Below are 7,918 nucleotides of genomic sequence, written 5' to 3' on the forward strand. Positions count from 1 at the left end.
ATAAAAATAGTTGCATGATTTTTTCTAGAACAAAGGCATCTGCTGAAATGTCCTAGCTAGCAAGAAATGATGGCATTCAGCTGAGGGATGACCTTCATACAAGGATACCAGTCAGAGATAAGCAATGGTTCTCTTGCTACAGAAGAAGACCCCAACACAGGCAAATTGAACTGAATAGGACAGATAGAATAACTGAATCAGAAAAGCTTCTTATGAGTCTGTCTCAACCACTATCACCAAGTATTCTGTGAGGGAATACTGGGGATTAACATGAATCTTCAGCATTTAAAACTCAAAGTGAATCTTTCCCTTATCTGCATTCCCCCCAAAAAATTTACATGATGACAGAGATCCCAAGGCAAACTATCACAGTCCAAACTGTCAAAAAGCAAAAGCCTACATCACAAAACCAAATAATTGTCAGTTTTCCAGCAAACCAAACGTCATAGGTTATAGATTGTCTAATCAGAGCTAGGTGAGGCCACATACTCGATACATCTCTATAGTAATCAGCATACTAGACACCTTGAATTCTCCCAGGAAAAGATGAATATGATACCCTAAGATAGGTAATAAAATATCATTTGGGTGACTATTGGCCTACAAAACAATTTGCCTTCTTTTCCTGACAGGATATATGAGAAGCTAATGATAACCAGTAAAATCAGGACCGTTAGATGTAGGCCACTACATACAAACCACCCATAGAAGCTTAAAGGAATGATCTCCTGCCTAGGGATTTACAGCCACCATTCCTTTTTCAAAATTTACAATTTAAAATTTTACTCCCACTCCTACCCACTTCATGTTAGCTTAATGTTCCTCGAGAAGTATAAAACATACAAAACATAATGGATAGAGAATGCAAATTGAGATTCTGATTAGAGGGAATTTATAAAGTTCAACATCTATGATCCATATGTAGCAAATGTAATTTAATATGTTTTAAGTTTAATAACAGAACAGCTTCTCTGTATGCCGCAAAGTTGGCATCTGAAAAATGGCTGAAAATGAGCCCAGAAAATGAATCTCATCACTAGTACTTGTAAATGTTCTTCAGTTACTATTTTGCATGGTGACATGGAATCTGTTTCTTGTACCTTTATCTGGTGACATAATGCTACCTCTGAATTCTTAGGAGTTCTAGAATTATAAAATGACTTGTAGGAGGTTGTTTGCAGGTATCCTTCAAACCTGTTTTAATATAGCATCTCCATTTTCACTTTTGAAAATCTCCAACAAAAACGTGCCCCAAAAAGAAGGTATTTCTGAAATTATGGGACTCTTGGGGAATGATATAGACATGTATGGGGCATAACATTCAGGCTTAAAATAGGATAGTATCCAGGAAGTAAGAGCTTAGAAGTCAAAGAGAAAAGCACCAGAAGATAAATACAATAAAAACATGGCAGACACCGAATACAAACTGCTCATTTCCAAATTTTGCTTAAGGATCATCTTGTACCCAATAAAGTGATGTTTTGTATGCATATTTCTCATTGACCAAAAATTTCAACCCCTGCCTATCATGATTTATAATCCTTTGTATTTGTCTATTTTATCAATTTAATAGATCGTGAGCTAATCAATAAATAGGGTTTGTGGACTAGTTTGAGAGTTCAATCATCATTTACTATGTTGCTCATATAATAAATTGCAGTTTAGATTTAAAAAAACTTTGGAACACATTTTACTTAATATTCAAGGGGCTAGGGAGAGGAAAGAATTAGGAATTATTATTTAATGAGTATAGAGTTTTGGTTTTGCAGAATGTAAAGAGTTCTATAGATGGATGGTGGTGATTGTTGCACAATATAAATAAACTTAATATCACTGAACTGTACACTTAAAATTGTAAGATAATACATTTTATATTATGTGTTTTTATAACAATAAAAAATTGAAAAAAGTCAGGGGCTAACTTTTTTATCACATCTCTATGACTAAAATAATTATCTAATTGATTCAAAGGGAAGTCCCTAAAGTTTATGTTATCATATCTTAAATTATAAAAGATACCAAAATATACTAGATATGAATTAGAAAAAATAAATCTGAAGTTACAAAAAAAGAATATTGTATATACTGCAGATAATTTACTAATCTGGCAACACCACTCTCTTAACTAGGATTTCCTTTGTTTCCATCTGTTTGCTCAAAATGAAAACCCTATCTTAACTTGCTGGTTAGATCCCAGAATAGTAAGGTTTTATAGCTATCACCTAATCTGCATCTTAATTAAACCATTAAATGTTATCTCAGTGCATACAGAAATTAGTTGTGCCTCCCCTAACCCCTTTTCATTTAAAGGTTTCCATCAAAAAATTTTTTTTTTAATTCCCCCTTTTGAAATAAGTCTAATAAGTGAACAAGTAAAAGCCAGAGTCTGGGATTTATAGATTAATTTTTTTTTTCTGATTTGCCTTTTTTCCTTTGGCTTATAAAGTTATTTATTCAAAGATTAATCATCCCATTCCCAAAGGAGATTTTACAAATAAATTTTCAGTGTTCTTTATCAAAAATTATTATAATTTCTCCATAGCTCCTAGAAGACAGTGAGAAATTAATGTCTCCATCACATAGAATACTGGAAGTGGATGGAAGAACTGAGATGTTTAAAGCAGAATTAGAAGTTCAAATTCATAGCAGATTGAATTGCAGATAGAAAAGTTTAAAACCAGTATTGTTACCCTCTGGCTGTGGATCTGTGCCTGTGTTATTGGAATTCCTCCTCACCAAAATGATTTATCCTTCATGATGTCACATCTTTAAGGAAGCCTTCTAATTTGAGTTACATGTTCCTCTTAAACAATAATTAATAATAATTAGTAACAGTCGATACATCTCTATAGTAATCAGCATATTCACATCTCTATAGTAATCAGCATATTCACTGAAATCATCTATTTATTTGTCTGTCTCTCCCTCTAAACTGTGAACAAGTGTTGATTCCACACTCCTCTGTGTGAGTTTCAGTTTCTACCATATGTTTAACATGACATTGGGGTTAAATACATAAGAATAAAGAAAAACACAAATTACTGTGTTTAGATCATTGTTCTAATCGTCTTACATTTATTAAAATATCAAATCAACCTTTTGATATAGGTACTATGATTATCCCATTTGATAGGTGAGGAAACTGAGGCATAGACAATTTGAGGTGAATTGCATAAGTTTACAGAGGTAGTAAGTAGGTCTGGTGCATGACCATCATACTAAACTGAATAAATAAGATGAAAAGCGATGTGGAAAAGAAAACTATTCCTTTCTCTCTACTGTGCTTTATATTAAAGTAAAATACCTTTATTGATGAATAAAATGCAAAGGGATTTGGATTATCACCATCTTACCAGGGATAACCAGTTTATACTCTGATATTAACCCTTCCAAACTACTTAAAAACATTTTTATACAAAATGGGATCATACTCTATATACGCTATAATAATCTGCTTTGTTTCTTAACATATTGTACACAATAGATGTAAATTATCGTCATTTTTTAAATAGTTGCACAATAAAATTTTTTTCAAATGCATTGTTTGAGTATCGCCTATGCATACATTCTAAAGGGCCAACGTAGAAATGTGAAAATTTAAAGTTATTTTCAAAAGTAGAGATGTTAGGTGAAAGAGCAAAAGCTGAGATATAAGAATGCCACTACCAGGAAATTAGCAAGAGACAAGACAGAAAAAAGTTGAGGCCAATGATTGGCGACCAACAATCAAACAAGATAAGGTAACTCTGGCCATAGATACAAAAAAGGGTGGTCACAAGCATGCAGATATATCGCTTTTATGAGTAGATTCAAAAGCATGCTCTGATTACCTGGTTTTGCTTAAAATTTCCATAAGATACAAAAAGAGTCAAAAGGCTCTTAGAACACCTTCGAGAAAACTACTGACTGGTTAAATGTAGTTGGTCATTTAGAAAAAGGCAAAACCTTCAGTAACATAGTTCTTTCTCAAAACAGTTGTGTGTCTTGGTTTAGAAACAGCATCAGAAGTATTCTGGACCTTCAGGCTAATATGAGGAAGAGCCTAGTTAGGTCAAGGATGCTTAGCTACAACTGAAAATATAAGTAGTAGCAGAAGAGATAATTGTGTTATTTGCCAAATTTTAAACAAATTCATAGTGCATGTTTATATATTTGACAAATATGTCAGGCATTAATGGTCCAGGAATTGAAGATATGTCTTGATAGAGAGTAACAAGGAAAGATGCTGAGAACACTCACTAAGTAATGCACATTTTCTTGTGACACCAAAGTAATGGCATTTAAACTTTACATAAAACACTTTTACAAGCAGATCCCTTTCCAAGAAAATAAAAAGACATGCTTAATCTGTAGGAAAATAAAACTTCCTGGGGTGAGGTTTCAGACAATTGGTTTTAAAGTTTCATTCTTTTTCAATTGTGGTATTTTGTTTTAACAAGGCACATGAAATCCTCCAATTTACCCCTTGGCCACCTTAAAACCTTGTTTTAATTCCCGTATGTCCTCAATAAGATTCTTAGAGAAGAGACATTCCTCTATTTTCATGAAATTTGGCCATGGAAAGAGCTCAAGCCTCATGATGAAGAGAATTCCTGGGTCACTAACTAAAAATAAAGTAACCACAGCACAGATGGTTGTCAACCGAGCACTATAGTAAAAAGTAGCCAAGATCCTAAATTTAAAAGGCACTTGATTTGGTTGATATCCTTTTCATGATCAGGGGTGGGAAATGAAAGAAATGAGGTCATTATTTTGCATATATTTCACACCTCTTCTCTCTTCATAATGTTCAACACTAGCTCTCTTTACTTCACTCCTAACTCTTATTACACTCAGGAAAGAAGAAACAAAATCATAAGAGTCACCACAAAAATTAACAACTTCCCTTCATCTGCAGTCCATCAAATAGACCGTTCTCATTCTAAGGACTGAACCCTTCCACTTGCACACTGATATCAAGCTTCTTCTCATCCTTCAGGTCTTCACTCCTGCAATATTCCCCCTTCTCTCCCATTACTTTCTCTCTCCATGGAGGATCACTCCTACTTTTAAGAGAGGCAGAGCCCTCTACTCTAGGGAATGTGAGCTCTGTCAATAGTCCTAGGTTTGGAATCCTGGCCCCACCCTGTAGTAGCCACATGACAACGAGCCCATTACTAACCCCTTCTGAGAGTCAATTTCACTTGTAAGATGGAAGGTTTTTATGAAAATTGAGAATTAAATTGATACTTATAGAATACTTTTTTTGGCACATAAACTATAAAAGTATGAGCTGTTTTTATTATTCATAGAAATATACTTCGATATTTCCATATATATAAATTCCTCTTTAGATATTAGGTCATCTTCCATCTATAGTTCCATTTCACTGATCTTTCTAGTGATCTTTTCAAAATAGTCTTTTCTCATATCTCCATTTCCTCACCTCCCACTTTCAATCAAATTCCCCCATCCTACATGACCTCATTGAATCAACTCCAAATTAATGTCACCAGTTGCCTTCATATTGCCAAAGTGAGTGAGACCTAGTCCAGCAAAAATCAGAATCCAGAGTCTGGTATAGATTATAACCACCCAAAACTTGCACGAGTCTTAGAAGCATGTTAGATTGACTAAGATGTGAGATAATAAAGCTGTGCTAATTTTATCTCACTAAAAATGATAGAGTTCAAATGCAGCTTCTCACTGTACTGGAATCACTGACCATCTACAATTCAGGCTATGTCAGCAAATTTGGTTGGTGTAATGAGAATCTTTGTCCCTTAGCAAATTCTTTCAAGATCTCATAGCACTCTCTGTTGTTTAGATTTATTTAGGCACTATCTCAATATCAGCAAATATTTAAATGTATTTTTGATCCTTGCATGTGGACAAGTTGTTAGGAGACTCAATGTCTTTTGCAAATAAATACATGAAAACAGAACTACATACCAGGATGTGATGCCTAACTCCAAATATAAATTGTAATTGAGCTTCCACTGTGAACTAGACAGACTCAGATATACAAAACGACATTGTGAAGTATGAGGACTTGTAAATTTTCTTGTATTTTCACCTGAACATTATGATCCTAAAGTTAGCTTGAATAAATGCCTCTCAGTGAGATAAAAGAACATTCCTTATGGTATCTGAATGGATATCAATTTCTTTCTATTTTCTTGTAAAAGCTTAGAGGGTTATCCAGAATCCGCTTCACACCACTATGCACAAATATGCTGATACCCCACATAATTACTTAGACTCATTTATAGATAAATGGTCCCATATAATAGATGTTCTTAGTAAGAGTTAAAGTCAATAAGAATTTGGACATCTGAGAACAGAATTAAGTCCAGCAATTTTTATTAAATAGTATTCTCATTTAGATACTTCTCAAGTCTTAGACAATTATTTAATAACAAAGTGATAAGAACAAAGAGCACTTGAATGCAAGATTTTTCACCAGGTGAGATCATTATCTCCTATAAAGGTAATAACTTATAAAGACAATAATTACATATTACATACACATTTAAATATTAAGCCCCAATATTTCTGAACATGTGTGCTTATGATGTATCTTTTACTTAAGAAATATGCAAATTAAAGTGCATTTCTATTGAAGACATGTCTAATGTGATCGCTAAGTTATAACCTGTCTTTCTGAAGATTTGGCAAAAAATATATAAAAAATAACAGATGTATGAGTTATTGCCTATCATTAAATTATAATGTTAGGTATACAATAAAATGTTATGTACTTACTTAGTGGTATCCTTTAATAAAATGAGCTTTATTGCTAAGATATATTACCTCTATTCAGGCTGAATTGTCATTCAGCTCAAACTTTAAAAGTTTTCAAAATATCTAGTACCAGTCTGATTTTAATATAAGTAACAAAGTGATCATATGAAAGACTAAATAACTGGATTTAAGAAAATTTACCAATCTCAGATTAATTTTTAATGATCTAATCAGAACTATGGGTCAAGTCTATGACCTGATGAGTAAAGATGGAATTAACCTCTAAAGTATAAGGATATAGCCACTGTCAATCATCCCAGGTAGTGGTTAATCCTAGAACAAATTATGGGCAAGAATTTAAACTGACAATGGAGCTAGGGCTTAGAGCCAAAGGAGCATGAGCTCTTTATTAGGCAGGGTTCTCCAGAGAAACAGAACCAATAGTAGATGATTGATAGATGATAGATAGATAGATAGATAGATAGATAGATAGATAGATAGATAGATAGATAGATGATAGATTTATCATAAGAATTGGCTCATGCAGTAATGGAGTCAGAAAAGCCCCTTGATTTGTCCACTGCAAGCTGGAGAAGAAGGAAAGCTGGTAGTGTAATTTAGTCTGAGTCTAAAGCCCTGAGAACCAAGGCAGCCAATGGTGTGTCTCCCAGTCTGAGACCGAAGGGCAGAGAGGAAGGTGAGAGGACCACTGGTGTAAATCTCAGAGTCCTAAGGCCTGAGAACAGGAGTTCTGATGTCCAAGGGCAGAATATGGATGTACCAGATCAAGAAGAGAAAAGAAATTTCACCCTCTCTCTGCCTTTTTGCTCTCTTTGGGCCCTCAACATATTAGATGATATCTATGGCCATGCTACCCTGAACAAGCCCGATCCCATCTGATCTCAGAGCTAAGCAGGGTTGGGCCTAGTAAGTACTTGGATGGGAGACCACCTAAAAAGACCAGGTGCTGTAGGCATAAAAAATAAAAAATAAGGGATTGTAAGGTGACAAGGTCCTTGCAATCTGTGAGGTGAACCAAAGGTTGCCTCACCCAAAAAATAAAATTAAAATAAAATTAAAAAAACATATTAGATGATGCTCTGCCCACATTGGTGAGGGCAGATCTTTACTCAGTCTACATATTCTAATACAAATATTTTCCAAAAACATTCTCATAGATACATCCAGAAATAAA

General features: G+C 34.1%; 1 pseudogene; it reads left to right on the top strand.

Annotated features, from left to right (window-relative positions):
• The first annotated feature begins 7,581 nt into the window (after positions 1–7,581).
• On the top strand, positions 7,582–7,699 carry LOC111736757 (annotated as a pseudogene).
• The last annotated feature ends 219 nt before the right edge of the window (positions 7,700–7,918 follow it).

Source organism: Pteropus vampyrus, unplaced genomic scaffold, assembly GCF_000151845.1.
Source record: "Pteropus vampyrus isolate Shadow unplaced genomic scaffold, Pvam_2.0 Scaffold1, whole genome shotgun sequence".
In the NCBI taxonomy this organism is placed as follows: Eukaryota; Metazoa; Chordata; class Mammalia; order Chiroptera; family Pteropodidae; genus Pteropus; species Pteropus vampyrus.